The sequence below is a fragment of the Eriocheir sinensis genome, chromosome 43 (assembly GCF_024679095.1).
Source record: "Eriocheir sinensis breed Jianghai 21 chromosome 43, ASM2467909v1, whole genome shotgun sequence".
In the NCBI taxonomy this organism is placed as follows: domain Eukaryota; kingdom Metazoa; phylum Arthropoda; class Malacostraca; order Decapoda; family Varunidae; genus Eriocheir; species Eriocheir sinensis.
Window position 1 is genome coordinate 6,260,800 of NC_066551.1, and position 20,406 is coordinate 6,281,205.

A 20,406-nucleotide genomic window follows, 5' to 3' on the forward strand; every position below is an offset into this window, starting at 1 on the left:
AGAAGGAGGAAAGGAGTAGAAGAAAGTGTGTGAATGACGAAAGGAAGAAGAAAGGATAAAAACTGGGATAGAGAGAAGATGAGAGATAGGTAGATAGATAAACAGAGAGACAGATAGAGACAAAAATCACACATACAGGAACATCAGGTGAGTCTTAGCGAACATTTTACCTTCCACGTGTTAATTAGGTTATTCTTCCACGCTCAGAAAGGCGCCCCAATCGACCTGCAGCCAAAGATAGATAGATAAATAGATAGACAGATAGAGACAAAAAACATACATACAGGAACATCAGGTGAGTCTCAACGAACATTTTACCTTCCACGAGTTAATTAGGTTATTCTCCCACGCTCAGAAAGGCGCCCCAATCGACCTGCAGCCATAGATAGATAGATAAATAGAAAGACAGATAGAGACATAAAAAAAACACATACGGGAATATCAGGTGAAGCTCAACGAATATTTTACCTTCCACGAGTTAATTAGGTTATACTCCCACGCTCAAAAAGGCGCCTCAATCGACCTGCAGCCATCGCGGACGAGCAGGATCAAAGCAAACTCCATTGAATACTTTTTATTCCAATCCATTTCCCGAGTTTAAGTAATTCTAATGTTTTTCTAATGTTCTTTTTCAGCCGGTCCTGTTTGCCTAGCTTTCAGGATTCCTCACTGTGAAAATTTACGTGCTGTTTTTCTACCTGAGTTTTCTTTCACTGGGGCAGAAAAGTGGAAGAAATATAATCGTAATATAAATCCAGGTAAATGAGGTAAATGTGAAGGAGATTCCATACCTTACCTGATCATTTGTTGAGGATTAAATGGCAGGTGTGTGTGGAGTGGGGGGGGGGGGGGTAGAAGGAGTCTGTGTGTATGTGTGTGTGTGGGGGGGGGGGGGGTGCGCGTGTGTGTATGACTGTTTAATATTCGCAAGAGTATTTATATGTGTGTTTTCATGTGCGTGTGAGTGTGTGTGTATGCATGTATGAGTGTGTGTGTGTGTGTGTGTGTGTGTGTGTGTGTGTGTGTGTGTGTGTGTGTGTGTGTGTGTGTGTGTGTGTGTGTGTGTGTGTGTATGTGCGTGTGTGTAGTGTACAGAAAGGGACGGTTTTTTGTTCCTTTCCCTTGCCGGCCATGGGAGTGTGATGGGTTCAAATGTACACGCTATCCCGGAGCCACAGGGGATTAAAGGAACGGTGTGAGGGGGGCAGCGCGGCGTGGGAAAGACTCAAGCCAGCATTCTCAGCCGCTTCTACCTCTCACGTCAACAATTTCCATAGGCCTAAAAGATCAGTCGTGTTTTCCAGAGATTTTTCTTTAGGTTCATGGTACAGAGGAAGGGTCAAACTACCACCAGGGTCTCTCCTCATCTCGTTCATCTTTAACTTTCCTCTCCTTCGCTCACTCTTTCCTTCCATTTACTTCTCTTCTCTTCCATCTCATAAAACGACCCCTGGAAATGCACACCACGCCCACGAAAGCCTTGTCTAATGTGTGTGTGTTTGTGCGTTGAAATGTTTATGAATATGACCTTTTGACCTCACATCTTTGCCCGTAAGTGGAGTTGCCCTTCTCTTTCCTTGGTTCTCTCTCCTTTTCTTCCTCTCCTCGTGTCTCCCTTCCTCCCTTCTCACCTCCCTCATTCCCTTCCGCAATATATTTCTGCCTCTAGGCTTATTATCTCATTCCCTCCATCCCTCCCTGCTTCCTCCTTTCTCTCTCTCTCTCTCTCTCTCTCGTTATTCAAATATTTACATTGCCATTTATAAGCGACATAATGTGATATAAGAGAGAGAGAGAGAGAGAGAGAGAGAGAGAGAGAGAGAGAGAGAGAGAGAGAGAGATTGTCACCTTTGTTCCTATTGATTGTTTGACGTCCCAGGTAAATCAGGTGACGACGAAGGTGATTACAGGTGCCTCGGTAAATCCCAGGTGAGAATGAGAGTGTTTTTACCTGAGGAGAAGGATTAGAGTTTGTTTGTTTGTCTGTTTGTCTCATTGCCCTGTGTGCCGGTATTTCAGTTTTATATTTTCTTTTCTTTTTTTACCTGATATTTTTTTTTCTTCTATTTCAATGTCAGTAAGAGGAAAAGAGAGAAACATAAAAACTGTAATAGGAGGAGGAGGAGGAGAAGGAGGAGGAGGAATATACGAGGAGGTGAACGAGAAAGAGTAAAAAGAATATGACAATTTAGAAGTTATGGGAGGAGAAGGAGGAAGAGAATGAGAAGGAGGAGAAGGAATAAGAAAGGAAAGAAGAGGAGGAGGAGCAGGAGGAGGAGGAGGAGGAGGAAGAGGAAGAGGAAGAGAAAGAGGAAGAGGAGGAGGAGGAATATACAAGGAGACGCACCAGGAGTAAAAAGAATATGGCAATTTAGAAGTTAGGGGAGGAGAAAGAGGAAGAGAATGCGGAGGAGGAGAAGGAAAAAGAGAAGAAAGAGGAGGAGGAGGAGGTATACTAAAGGACTAAAGGATCAGGAAGTGAGGCCGAACACGTGGGAGGGCAGGGCAGGTGAAGGGGGGACAGGGCAGGTAAGGGGTTGGAGGTGAGGGGGGCAGCGAGGTACCCTTAAAAGTCTGTAGCTGTGTAGGGGAGGAGGCGGGGAGGGGCGGCGGTGAGTTAGCGGCGTCATATCAGGTGTTTACGGGCAGTCCAGGTGATGGATGATGTGGAGGAGGAGGAGGAGGAGGTGGAAGAGGAGGAGGAGGAGGAGGAAGACTCACTACCACTAAATGACCTGCCCATCACTTAGACCACCACCACCACCACCACCACTACTACTACTACTGCGACTACTACTACTACTACTGCGACTACTACTACTACTACTACTACTACTACTACTACTACTACTACTACCTTCCACTTCCATCATCATCATCATCATCAGTACCAGCACTTCTTTTTTTTCTCTTCATATTTTTTTCCTAAGTTATATAAAAGTTTGTACACTAAAAGGTTTGTTTCATTTTTATTACATCCACTTTGTTTATTTTCTTTTTTTCTTTTTATATTGTGTTGGAAAATTCGTGTTATTACATACTCGTTGTGTTTATGTATTTGTTTGTTTATTTTCTATCTATGTTTATTTTTATTCTTTATTTATATTTTTCTTAGTTTCGTTTTTTTCTTCTATTTTAATTTTATCATGTTTTTGTTTTTTCATCTTTTTAGCAATTTATTTTTTGTGTATTTCTGTTTTGTTTGTTTTGCATCTCATTTTGTTTATCTCTAGTTTTATTTTTTTCTATTTTCATTTATCACATTTGTCACATTTTCACCTTTTTATCACTTATTTTTCTGTATTTCTATCTAATTTTGTTTTTTTCACTGGATATTCTGTTTTCTTCCCTTGTTTTTCTATCTTCATTTATCATCCTTGTCGCATTTTCCCTTTTTCACGTCTGTCTTTTTACCTTTTCCTTTGTTTATATTCCACCGAGTTTTATTTTGCGTCATTTTTACAGTCCCACATTTTTACTCTATTTCATTTCAGCAACACACACAAAACAAACAGACAAACAGGAGCCGGTGAATGCGTGGCTGTGTGATGTGCCTTTTGTTGCTTCTTCAAACACAACAGCAACAACAACACAACTCAACATACATGAAATACATCCATCCATTCATTCTGCCACTATTATCATTTTTGTTGAAGTTTGCACCATAGAATAATGTTTTTCACGAGGCATATATGTGTGTGTGTGTGTGTGTGTGTGTGTGTGTGTGTGTGTGTGCGTGTGTGTGTGTGAGAGAGAGAGTAAAAGAAGGAAGGAAGGGAAAAAGAAGGGAAAGCAGAGAAAAATGTAAGAAAAAGAAGGAGAGAGTAGAAAATGAAGGATGTGTGTATGTGTGTGTGTGTGCGTGTGTGTTGCGTGCAGGCGTGTGTGTACGTGTGTTTTACCCACTAATAAATTATGTCTACACGTGTCGGGCTAATGGTGTAGGAGACTAATGATTACAAACACATTTTCACATAGATTACATTTTTAAGGGACACAAAAGGGGAAGGGGAAAGGGGAAAGGGTGGTACTGGATATTTAAGGGAGGGAAGAGGGAGAGAAGATAAGGGCTGAAAGAGATATCCCCCCTTACATTTTTAAGGGACACAAAGGGAAGGATAAGGGGGAAGGGTGTTACTGGATATTTAAGGGAGCAAAGAGGGAGAAATAAAGGGCGAAAGAGATTTTGCCCATTACATTTTTAAGGGACACAAAGGGAAGGACAAGGGAGGAAGGGGGACACTACATATTTAAGGGAGCAAAGAGGGAGGGAGAGATAAGGGGTTAAAGAAATATCCCCCATTACATTTTTAAAGGGACGCAACGAAGGGAAGGACAAGGGAGAATGGGGGACACTACATATTTAAGGGAGCGAAGAAGGGGGAAGATAAAGGGGTGAAAGAGATACTGCCCATTACATTTGAAGACTCGTGGAAATGGGAAGATGAAGGGGAAGGAAGAAGGCATTTGATTTATTTTCTTCTCCCATAATTCCTTCCCCTTCTGTCTCTCTCCGGCATATGACCACAGATGTTGCGCCGACTAAACGAAACTTTCCAACTATAGATTTATTTTCTAAGGAGCAGAGGAAAGGAAGCATTATTAAATTTCCACTTCTTCATTCACTCTTTCACTTCTTTATTCATATCCCAAGTTGTCTATCTGTTCTTCATTTTCTGTATTTCCTCTTTTCTTTTAGTTCATCTCTAACCTTCTTCATTAACTGTTTTTTTCTTCATTTTATATTTCTTAAGCTTTATTTATTTCTATCTAATCTATTTTACCTCCTCTTCTTCTCCTTTCATTCATCTTTAACCCTCTTCTCTTCATTCACTCTTTCCTTCCATTACGATTCTCATTCATTATCTATCTCTGTTCCTAATCTTTATCTTCTCCTCTCATCTCGTTCGTCTTTAATCTTCCTCTCCTTCATTCACTCTCTCTTTTCATGTACTTCTCTTCTCATCCGTCTCTGTACCTGATCTTCTTTATTTGCTCTCCTTCTCTTCTCATTTATCTTCAACCTTCCTCTCCTTCATTTTCTCTTTCCTTTCATTTTATTTCCTAAGCATTTTTCTTCTTTATCTTCATCTCCTCTCCTCTTTTCTTTCTTCATCTCCATACCTCATTTCCCTTACTTCCTTTTCCTCTTTTTTTCTTTTTTTTCCTTCCTCTTCTACTTTCATTCTTTCTTTTCATTGCCCTTCTCTTCTCATTCTTCATCTCTCTTCCTCACCTTCTTTATCTCCTCTCATTTCTCCTTCTCTTTCATCTTTCTTGATCCTCTCGTTCACTCACTCTTCCTCTCCATTGCATTACTCACTCAGTCCTCATCTCTCTAACTCATCTTTCCTTCTTTATCTCCTCTCTCCTTCTCTCTTTCCATATTTCCTTCTTCTCCTTCTTCCTTCATCTTTAACTTTTCTCTCCTTCACTCACTTACTCACTCATCTCACTTCATCTCTCTAAGTCATCTCCTCCTCCTCCTCTTCCTCCTCCTCTTTATTATCTTCTCCAACTCGCATTTCCTCCTCAGTTATCCTTAATTTCCTCTCTCTCAGCTTTTCTCTCTCTCAATCATCTTCAGCTTCCTGGTTTCTCTCTCTCTCAATCTCTCTCTCTTTCTCACTCCTCTTCTCGCCCCCACCTGCTTGAAAGGCATCCATCAGCCTCCCGCTTAACACCTGACGCTGCTGAGAGGTATTTCGTGCACCTCTCCCGGCCAGGTGTGCGCCAGGTGTGTGTGGGGGTGGGTGGGGTTGGTGGTGGGGGGGGGAGGTAACATTTGTAAGGATAATGGGAGGGAGTTTTCGCTTCCTCTTCATTCTTTTTCTTTTCTTTCTTCTTCATCCTTTACATCTCTTCGTTATCTTATTCCTCCTCCTGCTCTTTTTGCTTCTTTTCCTCCTTTTCACATGTATTTTCTTATCTTCTCTTTATTTCTGTTCTTCTTCCTCCTTCTCCTCGTCCTCGTCTTCTTCCTCGTTCTCGTTCTCTTTCATGTCTTCGTTCACGTCCTCCTCCTCCTCCTGCTCCTCCTCCTCGTTTTGAAATCTGTCCTTCGTGTGTAATTCTATGTTGTATTTCGTATTTTGTTTCTATATTGTATTCCACTTTCTCTTCTTTCTCTCCTTTTTTACTTCTTTCACATCTCATCCACCTCATACGTCTCATTTTCCTTCTTTTCCTCCTCCTCCTACTCCTCCTCATCCCCTTCCCTTCCTTGTCCTCCTCCTTCTCTTCCTTCTCCTCCTCGTCGCCTCCACATCCTTCTCTTCCTCCTCCTCCTCCTCGTCCCCTCCCCATCCTTGTCCTCCTCCTTCTCCTCCTCCTCCTCCTCGTCCCCTTCCCATCGTTGTCCTCCTCCTCCTCCTCCTCCTCCTCCTCGTCCCCTCCCCATCCTTGTCCTCCTCCTCCTCCTCCTCCTCCTCCTCGTCCCCTCCCCATCCTTGTCCTCCTCCTTCTCCTCCTCCTCCTTTTCGTCCCTTCCCCATCCTTGTCCTCCTCCTCCTCCTCCTCGTCCCCTCCCCATCCTCATCCTTCCGCCTCCTTATCCTCCTCGTTTTGTAATCTTCCCATCCCGTGTTATTCTGTATTATATTCTGAGAGCCGTGTTGTCATGTTTGTCTTCGTGTCTCCCAGGTGAGCGCTGACTCGAAGTGGCAGGTCAGGTGGAAAGAGAAAATAGCAAAAGGTCGAAACACTATGCAAATTACGTGAACAAATGGCGTATAGCTTATGGGGTTTTTTTTTTTTTTCGTCTCTCGCTCTTTTTTCTTTCTTTTTTTCTTCGGTGCAGCAGTACGAAGAGATATGTGCGAACTTTATCACTTTAATTTTAGTGTTTTTTTGTGAGGCAGGCGGAAGGAAAGGAAGGTTATGGGTTGGGTGGGGGGTGGGGGGGTAGGTGGGGGGACGGGGAAGAGGGGGGAGGGGGGTATGTGCGTCCTCGTTACAAACAAATGACAAAGAAAACTTATGCTAATACTAAAACTACCAGTACTATACAATTTTACTACTACTACTACTACTACTACTACTACCACTACTACTACTACAACTACAACTACGACTACAACCACAACTACAACTACTACTACTACTACTACTGCTACTACTACTACTACTACTACTACTACTACTACTACTACTACTACTACTACTACTACTACTACTACTACTACTACTACTACCCCTTTCTATAACAACCACTCTCACCACTACCACCAACATCATCAACAACACTAACGCAGACATGTACCGTACTTTTGCTCCTCTGAATGTTTACTCGTACATATGACTTCCACGAAAACCACTCCAGGGAATATATACCCCTGGTGATTGTTGTCGTTGCTACCTTCGTGTGTACTATCATTTTCCTCTTCCTTATGAAACTCCAAACCCATCCTCACTCCTTTGTATCCTTGGCGAAGATGACGAGGAGGAGGCGGAGGAGGAAGAAAGAAGGGGAGAAGGATGTAGAAGTGGAAGATGACAAGGAAAGTGAGGAGGTGGATGTGGTGAGGTGGAAGAGGGGGACAACAAGGAGAGTGAGGAGGTGGATGTGGAAGAGAGTGATAACAAGGAGAGTGAGGAGGTGGATGTGGAAGAGAGAGACAACTAGGAGAATGTGGAGGAGGAAAGTGGAAGAGAAACAAACTCACCTCCACCTCCCTCGCTCATCACCATTATCACCACCACCATCACCACCTCCACCACCACCACCACCACCACAGTCATCATTGCTACACCTGCTCGCTTCAGTCAGGTGTGGACCTCAAAGTTTGGCTAATTGCTGTCGTTCACCTGAGAACTAACCTGCTAACTTATTCAGTGCAATGGCTACAGGTGGGGATGAGTGTTATGCTACGTGGGGGAAGTGATGGAGAAATGGCGGTGTGTGTGTGTGTGTGTGTGTGTGTGTGTGTGTGTGTGTGTGTGTGTGTGTGTGTGTGTGTGTGTGGGGTTAGTGCGTGTTTTTTTTTTTTTTTTTTTTTTGGCGTGTGTGTTTTCTACCAGTTCGATGCTACATATTTTTTTTCTTGTTAGTCGTATATTATAATTTTCACCTTGTCTCTTTTTTTATCGCCTGGCTCGAGGAGGACGATCCCATTTTCATCGTTCGTAATCTATCAGTTAATCTGTTTGTTTGTGGGTCTGTTTATTTGCCTCTCACCAAAACATCTCAAAAATGGCTTAAGATTTATAGTCACCAAAATCATACGAGAAGAGCCTCAGTTAAATATATCAACCTGGTTAATTTTGGGGGAAATCTCGTAAAAAAATATCCCAAGCTGATTAATTTTCGGGAGAATCTCATAAAAAATATCCCAAGCTGATGAATTTTGGGGAAAATCTCATAAAAAATATCCCAAGCTGATTAATTTTGGAGATATCTTATAAAAACTGACTGACTGAAAATTTAGGGCGGCCACACTGGAAAAAAAATACACCTGTGCTTCAAGGGCGGACCAGATGAAAGCCGCAAGTGATTCCTCTAATGCCCCGGTGCTTCACTCAGGCTGGTGTGCAGTCTGGATCCTTTCTGATAAAATGCGATTAAAACTGACTGAATGCATAATGACAAGTTGGGCCAGCGTTGCCGAATTATCGTACTCAGCGCATTGCATTTTCGTAGTTTCTGACCGATATATATATAGCAGAAAAAAACGAAAACCATCAATATTTAAGAGTTTTAACGCTAACTTTAAATTTCTATCGTTATTTGTGTGGCTACGACAGTCTTGGAGCTTAAAAAGGATAAATGCAATGTTCAAAGTACGACATTTTGGCAACGCTAATTTGGGCCAACATAGCGGGCGATACGTACACTTTGCAATACGATGTTTGATTCAACCCAAGATCTAAAGTTTCAGCGCTATATTACCTCAACCACACTGCTGTTAGGTTTGTTCTTCGCGTATACCCAAGACTTCACCTTTCTCCGTGTCCCCGAAATAATCAAACGAAGAAGGGAGGGAGAAGCGCCTAGACCAATACATTTTACATCAGAACAACGCGGCGGGAACCTCGTCGGAGCGGTCGGGGGCTCGGCGATTAAAAATTCCCCCCCACCCCCCCACCCACCCACGCGCTGATTGAACACAGAACAGCCAACATTTTCTAAACCCCAACCACGGCACGAACTAAGCTCCCGGGAAGGCGTCTTTACTGTAGCGCCGAGGTCCGAGCGGAGGCTACACGCTATTTCTGTCGCGGGCGCTTGGCAAACACAGCACTGAAGAATGGAAAGCAAAAAGTGTAACATGCAGCGTGGACAGGCGAGGCACAAAGGGCGTGGCTGAGAGGAGGAGGTGGCGTGGGAGAGCGAGACTGAGAAAGAGGAATAGAGGGCGTGGGGGAAGAGGAAGGCGTGGAAGAGCGTGACGGAGAGAGAAAGAGGAATAGAGGGCGTGGGGGGAAGGGGAAGGCGTGGAAGAGCGTGGCGTGGAGTGCAAGAACATGTGTAAAAGGAACAGAGAGCGTGGAAGGATGAGGAAGGCGTGGGAGGGGGTGAAGGAGAGTGAAAAAGGCGTGCGAGAACTTGTATGAAATGAACAGAAGGCGTGGGTTGTGAAGGGCGTGGCAGACCGAAACGGAGAAGGAAAGAAGCGTGCAGGAACATCTATTAAGGAACCAGAAGGCGTGGGGGAGGAGAAAAGGCGTGGGAAAAAGTTGTGTGGAGTGCAAGAACATGGATAAAGAGGAGAGGGCGTGGGAGGGTAAAAGAAGGGCGTGGGAAGGTGCAACTGAAGCGAAAAGAGGCTCGGGAGATTATGTAAACAGATAACAGAAGGCGTGGGAGGGAAAACGAGGGCGTGGGAAACGTGGCGTGGAGTGCAAGAACATGGATAAAGAGGAGAGGGCGTGGGAGGGGAAAAGAAGGGCGTGGGAAGGCGTAATTCAGGCGGAAAGAGGCGTGGGAGACCTTGAATGCTGAGAAAGAAGGAACAGGTTGCCGGGGAGTGCTTAACGTGCTGGTAACGCGTGTCTGAAGGATGAATGTCGCGGGTCTGGTGGTGGGCGCGGCGCCGTCTGGGGAACGCTGCGGGGCCCTTAACGACCCCTGGGTGAGTGCCCCCCGTAAACACCTCGGTAATGGTCCTCCTGCTTCCTCTTTTGCTCTTCTTTTGCACTTATTTTTCTTTTCTTTTCATACTTGTCATTTTCTCTCTCCTTCTCCTTCGTCTCCTGGTGGTAGTTCTTATTCTCCTCTCTCTCCTTCTTTTCCTTATCTTATTTTGCTTCTCCTTGCTTCAGAAATGTTCCTCCTCCTTTTTGTCATTTTTTATCTCTCCTCCTCATTCTTCAGTCCTCTTCCTCCTCTTCCTTCTCCTTCTCCTTCTCCTTCTCATATTTCCGTCATTTTCTATCTCCTTCTCCTTCGCCTGCTGCTGGTCATGACACTCCTCCTCCTCATTCTCATTCTCCTCCCTCTCCTTCCTTTTCCTTTTTCCTCCTCCTGCTTATGTTGCTTCTCCTTGCTTCAGAAATGCTCCTCCTCCTTTTGGTAATTTTCTCTTTTTTTTCCCTCCTACTCATCCTTCAGTCCTCTTCCTCCTCTTCCTTCTCCTTCTTCTCCTTTTCATCCTCCGCCTCCTCCTCCTCCTCCTCCTGTTGCTTCTCCATGCTTCACGTTCTTCCTCCATTAGGTCTTTTTTCTAGTTTCTTTTCTCCATCTACACCTTCAACTCATTCTTCTATCCTTTATCTCCTCCTCCTCCTCCTCCTCCTCGTTCTCCTCCTCCTCTTTCTCCTCTCCCTCCTCGTCTTCATATAGCTCCTCCATGTTTCACAAATGTAACTTCTATTTTCCTCTTTTTCTCCTTAACCTCCTCATTCTTCTGTCCATTTCCTCTTCCGTTTCCTCCTCCTCCTCTTACACACTTTTCTCTTCACATATGTAACTTCTATTTTCTTCTTTCTCTCCTTTACCTCCTCCTTCGTCTGTCCATTTCCTTCTCCTTTTCCTCCTCCTACACACATTTCTCCTCCAAGCGTCAATCATCACACCTAGATCGTCAGTCGTACTTGGAACCTTCCCCTTCACTGTACCCCCACGGAGCACTCGGAAGCATTTACTCGTGTTGTTCTGCCTGATCGAACCTCCCGCGGCTCGTGTCTCCTCGATTACTGCGTCTCCCTCAGGCAAGCGATGGAGGGAGTAGCGGCGTTGATGTTGTGGCGTTGTTGTGGTAGTGTTGAGGGGAATGTACGAGGGTTATGGAGGGGGGAGAGGGTGGAGTTTTAGATCGGCCTTTCATAGATTCGAGTACCATGCCATTATGCTGGAGGAGAAGATAGCAACATGGCAGCTCTGACAGGGAGACGAAGGAGGAAAAAGAGTAATGTAGAAGAGAAATAAAAATAAACAGAGCAATGAGAGAGGAGAGAAAGAGAAAACATAAAAAAAGGTGAATGGAACTAAGCAAAACACATAAAACAACCACGAAAGAGTAAAGAAAAGTATAGACGGAAGAAAAAGAGGAATAAGAGAAGAAAGAGAAAACAAAGGAATGAATGGAACAAAGAGGAATAAGAGAGGAGAGAAAGAGAAAACAAATAAGTGAATGAAACTTAGAAGAAGAATACACAGAAAACAATCACGAAGAAAAAAAAAAGGATAGATGGATGAAACACACACACACACACACACACACACACACACACACACACACACACACACGAATACAAATGACTTGGGGTCGCGCGTTCTTGTTTATCTTTCATTGGTGGTCGCCTGATACAACCCGTCCAGCCTCTATGAGTTCCCGAGACCCCTGAATACTTAACGGCCACATACCTCCACCACCACCACCAACAACAACAACTACAACAACAACAACAACAACAACACGAACACCACTTCTTTCACCACCAACAACAGAACCAACATCGCCATTACCATCAACACCACCTCTATCCAACGTTGCCAGATTGTCGTACTCAGCCGATTATATTTCCCGACTTCCTACCCCCAAACTGTCTTCTGGGCTCCAATAACGAAACTAATTTGTAGTGATCGTTAAAAGAGTTAGATTCTGATGTTTCTTGGCAATAGTTAGGCGTCAGAAACAGGTAAATACTATGCTCTGAGTACGACAATCTGGCAACGGTGTCTCTATCACCATCACTAAGGAACATTGCCTATAGTTCTTCTCCATACCTCGTCTCCTCGTCCCGCCTCAGTGTTCAGCGACGTAGCGGGTATGTCGGTGTGAAGGTGAAGTCCAGTGTTGTATGTGTCGTGTGTTGCGTGTGGTTCTGGGTTTGTTTATGTGTGACGGGAGGAGGTTGTACTGTCGTGTCCAGCTGTTATGTGGATTGATAGAAGCATGGTGTATGATGTATGGTAGATGTGTGATGATAGGTGTGATGTGGATTGGTAGATGGTGGTAGATGTAGGTCGTGACATGTTCTATTCCTCATCTTGTTCTGTTATCTCATCCTCAAATCATCCTCATATCTTCCTCGTTTAGTCCTCACCTCAACCTCACCTCATCCTCATCTCGCCCTAATATTGTCCTCTTCTTGTCCTTATCTCATTCTCATCTCGTACTCTCCTGGTCACTCATCTCCTCCTCACTTCAAGTCCTCACCTCATCCTCACCTCCTCCTCATCTCGCCCTAATATTGTCCTCTCTTCTCGCCCTTATCTCATTCTCATCTCGTACTCACCTGGTCACTCATCTCCTCCTCACTTCAAGTCCTCACCTCCTCCTCATCTCGCCCTAATATTGTCCTCTCATCTCGTCCTTATCTCATTCTCATCTCGTACTCACCTGGTCACTCATCTCCTCCTCACTTCATCCTCAAATCTTCCTCATCTCGTTCTCATCTCATCCTCATCTCTTCTTCATCTCATCCTCACTTCATCCTCATTTCGTCCTCATCTCTTGCTCATCTCAGTCTCACTTCATTCTCACTTCACCCTCATCTCATTTTCGTCTTCATTTCGTCCTTCTCTCGTGTTGTTGTCGTTCTCACCTCAGCCACGATTCTCATATATTGATAAGTCCAGAAAAGCAGCACCAACGTACCCATATGTGTTGTTAAGCTCTGTACGTACACACACACACACACACACACACACACACACACACACACACACACACACACACACACACACACACACACACACACACACACACACACCTACACCTGTTGATTAGCTTTCCCTGGTTACCGTTCCTCCAGGTGACTCTCGTACCTTTCCGCCCTCGAGGGATCAAATTCATTCCCAGAGTCTCCCTGCGGACTTGTGTGTGTGTGTGTGTGTGTGTGAGAGAGAGAGAGAGAGAGAGAGAGAGAGAATGGAATATAATGGAAGAGAAGATTCATGTCTACACCGTACCCTAACACACACACACACACACACACACACACACACACACACACACACACAACCCCCCCCACACACACACAAACACACACAGCCCCGCACACACATACACACACAACCCCCCACACACACAACACACACAGACACACATCCCCCCCTCCCACCCACGCCCCCCTCCCACCCACAAAACTTCACCTTCCTGGAAACAAACAAAAAAAAGTCATCGGAGTTCCACGGCGTTTCCTTTCATCACGGTGGAAGAGGAAAAGTAATTAGGAGGAAAGAAAGGGATTGAAAACATAGATAATTAGGTGACAGGTTTGCGTCGCACCGGAAGCAGATCATGTCGGGAGAAAAAAAATAAAAGGAAAGAAAGGAAGAAAGAAAGCCTTGACTCCCTTCAAAATGACACTTCTACGAGTCTACGAAAGAGGAATAAAGAGAAGCAAAAGAAGAGAAGAAAGATGAAGAGGAGGATTAGAGCAACGATGAAGATAAGAGAGAGAGAGAGAGAGAGAGAGAGAGAGAGAGAGAGAGTAAAAAAAATGGCAATGACAGAAGAAATATAATTAATGAAAAAAGAAAGAAAGAGGAATAAGAGAGGAGAGATAGAGAAAACGAAGTGGGGAGAGGAAGAGAAGAAGAGAAAAGGTGGAAGAAGAAGAAAAAGAGAATAAGAGAGAGAGAGAGAGAGAGAGAGAGAGAGAGAGAGAGAGAGAGAGAGAGAAGAGTAAAGGAAGAGATTGTCATTATTTCTGATTGGGTCTTAGCTTTCCTCCAATCCTCCAATCCTCCAGTCCCCTGTCAGTGGGATTCGATACTCTGTTGTCTGATACTATGGACTACTGGATTCCCTTACCTTTGTTTGTTTTATTATGTTTTGTTTGTGTATTTTTTGTTTCATTTTATTATTGTTTTTTTTTTCGGAATAAAATGTTGCGAAGGTATATGGTTTGGATATGTTTGTGTATGATGGGTTTTTTTTATGTATGTGGAGGGATTTCTCTCTCTCTCTCTCTCTCTCTCTCTCTCTCTCTCTCTCTCTCTCTCTCTCTCTCTCTCTCTCTCTCTCTCTCTCTCTCTCTCTCTCTCTCTCTCTCTCTCTCTCTCTCTCTCTCTCTCTCTCTCTCTCTCTCTCTCTCTCTCTCTCTCTCTCTCTCTCTCTCTCTCTCTCTCTCTCTCTCTCTCATTAATTAAAGGCATCGTATATTAATTGTTTTCCAGAGTTCGGTCCAAACATTTTTAGTTCCTCTCTACACGTGTCACTGCTTGTTGTTGTTGTTGCTGTTGTTGTTGTTGTTGTTGTTCCGTGTGGGTGTGTATGTGAGCTCGTGTTCGTCTTTTTTTTTTTTCAGTCTCATTAGCTTAAAAACATATACGGATTTTTTCTTCTTTCGTAAATAAATATACATATAGACGCACAGCCCTTGTCAAATTTATCATTATTACAATATTTCTATTTTACGTACATTGCAAAAGTTGTTGTTTTTTCACTTTCATGCTAAAATAAAAAGTTGACAGTGGATCCACATTAACTTTTAAGCTGGTGTACCTTGTTCGTGTCACCATATCTCCCAAAACATTCAGCTTCAGCGATATTAACCCACGTGGTATGGAGGGCGTGGCGAGATGAGGAGAAGGGAGGGGAGGGAAAGTAGGATGAGGTAAGATTAGGTGAGGTGAAGTGAGGTGTGATGAGATGAGAGTTGAGGTTATGTGAATTTATAGGAGGCGAGGCGAAGTGAAGTAAGGTAAAGTTAGATGATGTGAGGTGAGATAAGATGAAAGGTGAGGTCATGTCAGGTGAAGAGAAGTGAGTTAATTAAGGAAAGGTGAGATAAGGTGAGGTAAGGTAAGGTGAGAAGAGAAGAGATGAGATGAGAGGTGAGGTTGTGCGAGGTTAGGGGAGGTAAGACGAAGTAAGGTAACATAAGGTGAGGTGAGGTAAAAAGAAGTGAGAAGAGATGAGATTAAATGAGAGGAAAGGTTAGGTGAGGTTAGGTGAAGTGAGGTAAGGCAAGGGGTCGTGAGGTGAGGAGAGGAGGTAAGAGTGCGTGAGGTGATATAAGGTAAGGTAAGGTGAGGTGAGGTGAGGTTAGGAGATGTGAGAAGAGATGAGATTAGATGAGAGGAGAGGTTAGGTGAGGTGAGGCAAGGCAAGGGGACGTGAGATGAGGCGAGGAGGTAAGAGGGCGTGAAGTGATATAAGGTACGGTGAGGTGAGATGAGATTAGGAGAGGTGAGAAGAGATGAGATAAAATGAGAGGGGAGGTTAGGTGAGGTGAGGTAAGGCAAGGGGACGTGAGATGAGGCGAGGAGGTAAGAGAACTTGAGGTGATATAAGGTAGCAGGTTTCAGGAGCAGTAAGTAGCGGGCTTTTTTTTTTTCATTGTTGTTTTCTTTTTCTTACGCCCTTGCACTGTCTCCTCTGCTGTAAAAAAAAAAAAAAAAGTTAGGTGAGGTGAGGTGAGGTGAGGTGAGTTAAGATGACGAGGTGAGATGCTAATCAATCCTCCTCCCACCTGTATCTCCTTCCAGCCTTGACACACACAGGGCTCTAATCTCCTCTAAATATTCCATGATTTTCGAGAACAAACACAAGTTCTTTCCTCCTCCTCAAGTGCACTCGTGTTTTCCCATTCTTTGTTTGTTTGTTTTCTTGTGCTGGTGTCGCTTTCTTTAGACGTGAGCATTTTTATCTCTTTCTATTTTTGTTTGGTGTGATTCTGTGTCATAGTTTTCGTATCTATGAAGGTATGTTATTTTTAGTTCTTTCCTTCTGAAGTGCACTCAAGGCTTCTCTTTTTTTTTAACGTTTTTTAAGTGTTTGCATCGCTTTCTTTAAACTCCACTATTTTTCTCTCGTTTTGTTTGGCGGAATTCTGTTACGTTGTTTTCCTCTGTATGAATGTGTGTTATTTTATTATTATTTTCCTCCAGCTGTGCATTCATGTTTTTCCTCTTCTTTGTTCGTATTGTGCTTGCGTGTATTGTTTTGCTTATTCTTTGTCTTGGTAGCTCGTTCTGTTTTATGACTGGTATGATTCCGTTACAAGGCTCTCGTCTATGTGAAGGTACGCTCTATTTTTTTTCTTTCATTATTTTATTTATCCTCAGCTATTTTTGCCTCGTCCTGTTCTCTCTATTTTGTTTTGCTTATTCTTTGTCTTGGTAGCTCGTTCTGTGTTTGTTTGGTATGATTCCGTTAAAAGGCTTTCGTCTATGTCAAGGTACGCTCTATTTTTTCTTTCATTATTTTATTTATCCTCAGCTATTTTTGCCTCGTCCTGTTCTCTCTATTTTGTTTTGCCTATTCTTTGTCTTGGTAGCTCGTTCTGTGTTTGTTTGGTATGATTCCGTTACAAAGCTTTCGTCTATGTCAAGGTACGTTCTATTTTTTTCTTTCATTATTTTATTTATCCTCAGCTATTTTTGCCTCGTCCTGTTCTCTCTATTTTGTTTTGCTTATTCTTTGTCTTGGTAGCTCGTTCTGTTTTATGATTGGTTTGATTCGATTACAAAGCTTTCGTCGATGTGAAGGTACGCACTTTTTTTTCTTTCATTGTTTTATTTTTGCTCATCTATTTTTGCCTCGTCCTGTTCTCTCTATTTCTTGTGATTCCGTTGCTCATATTTTCTTTGTTGTTGTTGTTGAAGTTTTATATTGACAACTTTTTCTCTCTCGTTTTGCTTTCTTTGTTAGGATTCCGCTGGGGAGTTTTTTTTATTTTTTTTTTTATTCTGACGACTATTTGTGTCTCGATTTATATTATTTCATTTGATTCCGATACTCACTTTTTTATTGTTGTTTTATTTTGACAACTATTTCTCTCTCGTTTTATTCTCTTTATTATGATCCCGTTGAGCAGTTCTTTTTTATCTTCTCAACTATTTTTGTCTGGCTTTGTTTTATTTGATGTGATTCAGTTAAGCTTTATTTTTTGCTTTGTTTTTACTCAATTTGTTTCCTTTGTTATGAGTCCGTTGCGCAGTCTTTTTTTTTTCTTATCTTCTCAACTATCGTCTCGCTTTGTTTTATTTGGTGTGATTCAGTTAAGCTTTATTTTTTTGCTTTGTTTTTATTCAACTATATTTGTCTCGTTTTGTTTTCTTTGTTATGAGTCCGTTGCGCAGTCTTTTTTTTTCTTATCTTCTCAACTATCGTCTCGCTTTGTTTTATTTGGTGTGATTCAGTTAAGCTTTATATTTTTGTTTTGTTTTTACTCAACTATATTTGTCTCGATTTGTTTCCTTTATTATGAGTCCGTTGCGCAGGTTTTTTATCTTCTCAATTATTTTTGCCACGCTTTGTTTTATTTGATGTGATTCAGTTAACCATTTTTTTTTTTTTTACTCAACTATTTTTGTCCCGTTTTTGTTTTATTTGATGTGATTCAGTCAAGCATTTTTTTTATTTTGTTTTGTTTTTACTCAAATATTTTTTGTCTCGCTTTGTTTCCTTTGTTATGATTCCGTTGCGCAGTTTATTTCCTTTCTCACTCAGCTATTTTTGCCTCGTTTTGTTTTATATGATGTGATTCCGTTAAGCATTTTTTTGTTTTGTTTTGTTTTTTCTCAACTATTTTTGTCTCGATTTGTTTCCTTTGTTATGAGTCCGTTGCGCAGTTTTTTTTTTATCTTAACTATTTTTGTCTCGTTTCGTTTTATTTGATGTGATTCAGTTAAGCATTTTTTTTTTGCTTTGTTTTGTTTTTACTCAACTATTTTTGTCTTGTTTTGCTGTATTTGATGTGATTCAGTTCTGCTTCCTTTTGTTTTGTTTTGTTTATATTCAACTATTCTTGTCTCGATTTGCTTCCTTTGTTATGAGTCCGTTGCACAGTCCTCGTCTCCGTGATGATATAGCTTTCTTTTTCTTCATCTCACGTCATCTCCTCCACTAGTATATTCAAAGTAGCTCATCAACTTGCGCTCACAACCAACACCACTTGTTTCCCCTCGTCAAGTAGTGATTTCCAGGTACCCCATCACATCACACTCACCGCCGCCACCACTATGCATACCACGCCAACACAACAGCACATAAAGAGGTGGTGAATATTAGGTACCTCATCACATCAAGGTAGTGAATTTCAGGTACCTCATCACATCACACTCACCACCTCCACCACAACGCATACCACGCCAACACAACAGCACATAAAGAGAACCATTAACACCACCACTTGCTACTAAGGAGAAGAACAGGAAGAAGAAGAAGAAGAAGAACAAAATCAAACAAGAACAAGAAGAACAAGACCAAGAAGTGAATGAAAAAGAAGAAATCACATAAATAGAATACTCCATAGCCACACCCCTACATACACTCCCCTCACGACCACATCATCACCCTTTCCCCTTTCCTTCCCACTCCACCTTACCACCACCACCACCACAAACAGCGCCACAGGTCTCTTTCGTGACACACCGATATTGTTTCATCACAATCACCGTATTCCATTTTTTAAGTCATCACTACCCCTTTACCTCACCACCACTACATGTAACACCATAACCCTCTTCATCACCACACCCTCACCACACCCTCATCACCACAAACTCTGCACTGTTACCACCACCATCACCACCATCAACAACAACCTCTCAACACCAACACCACCGGCACCACCACGTTCACCATCTTACCTTCAAATTTGCACCTTGAACATATATTGAAACGTGGCAGCCTGGGTCCGTAGAGTACACCTCGATCATTCCTCTCTGTGTCTCCCTCCCTCTTTTTTATTCTTCTACTTACTTAACTGTTTTTTTCTTATCTATATTTGCTCATGGAGGGGTTTAAGTTTGGGTCTATATCATCGTTTTTGTTTTTGCTTAGTTTTGCTTCGGCTTTTTTTTTCTTTTCATAATTTTTCAACTTCCTTCTTTGTCTTTCTTTGTCTCTCTGCATGTCTGTCATTGTGCCTTACTTTCTATCTCTCTATGATTCTCTTTACATTTGTATATCTCTGTCTCTCTGTATCTCCTCCTTTTTATCAATTTTCTTACTTAACCGTCTCTTTATCTTTTACTCTTCTTATCCATGTCTATTAATCGAGAGGAGACTTTTTTTCTTACATCAAAGGACACGGCTCAAGGGCAATAAAAAGTACAAAAAAAAGCCCGCTACTCGCCGCTCCTATAAAAGATAAAAGTAAAGAGTAGCCAAAAGAGAGGTCAAGTGTGGGTGGAGAGTTGTCTTGATACACTCTTTTGGGTCTATATATTTTTTCCTAAGACGTCCTTCAATGTATCTCAACGGCAATAACAATAATAACAGTTTGCCACCGTCAGCCTCTACATCAGATTCTTGCTTGCTTCGTTAACTGCAGGCTCTTACACCGCACTTTTGCCTGTCCCTCTCCGCCACACTCACCCGCCTCATCCCGGCCCCACCACCAAGCACTGCGCCACCCGAGTCGTAACTTTGGATAAATTTTTCAATGCGTGGTCGTGTAACGTAGCGGCCCCGAGTGTGTGCCCATATTTTAAGCGCTGTTGTTGTTTTTTGTTTCCTGACTTCCAACTCTTTTTCTTTTTCCTTTTTGCGTTTCGGTGATAAGGTGTGAAGGGAAGGGAAGGGAAGGGAAGGGAAGGGAAGGGAAGGGAAGGGAAGGGAAAGGGAAGGGAAGGGAAGGGAAAGGAAGGGAAAAGGAGGACATTGGAAGGGAAGGAAAGGGAAGGGAGGGGAAGATGAGGAAAGGGAAGGGAAGGGGAAGATAGGGAAGGGAAGGGAAGGAGAGAGAAGAAAAGGAAAGGGAAGGGAAGAGAAGGGATGAAAGTATGGAAGGGAAGGGAAAAGAAAGGAAAGGAAAGGATTGGGAAAGGAAATGAAAGGAAAGGGAAAGGAAAGAAAGGAAAGGAAAGGAGAAAAATGGAAGGGAAATAATAAACAAGGCAAATAAATGAAAGGAAAAGTAAATAAAGGAAAAGAAGAAAGCAGCAGAGAGGAAAAAAAGAGGGAGGAGAGAAGGGGAGTTAAGAGGAGAGGAGAGGAGAGGAGAGGAGAGGAGAGGAGAGAGGTGGCTAGGAGAGGAGAGAAAAGCAAAGGAAACCAAAGCAAA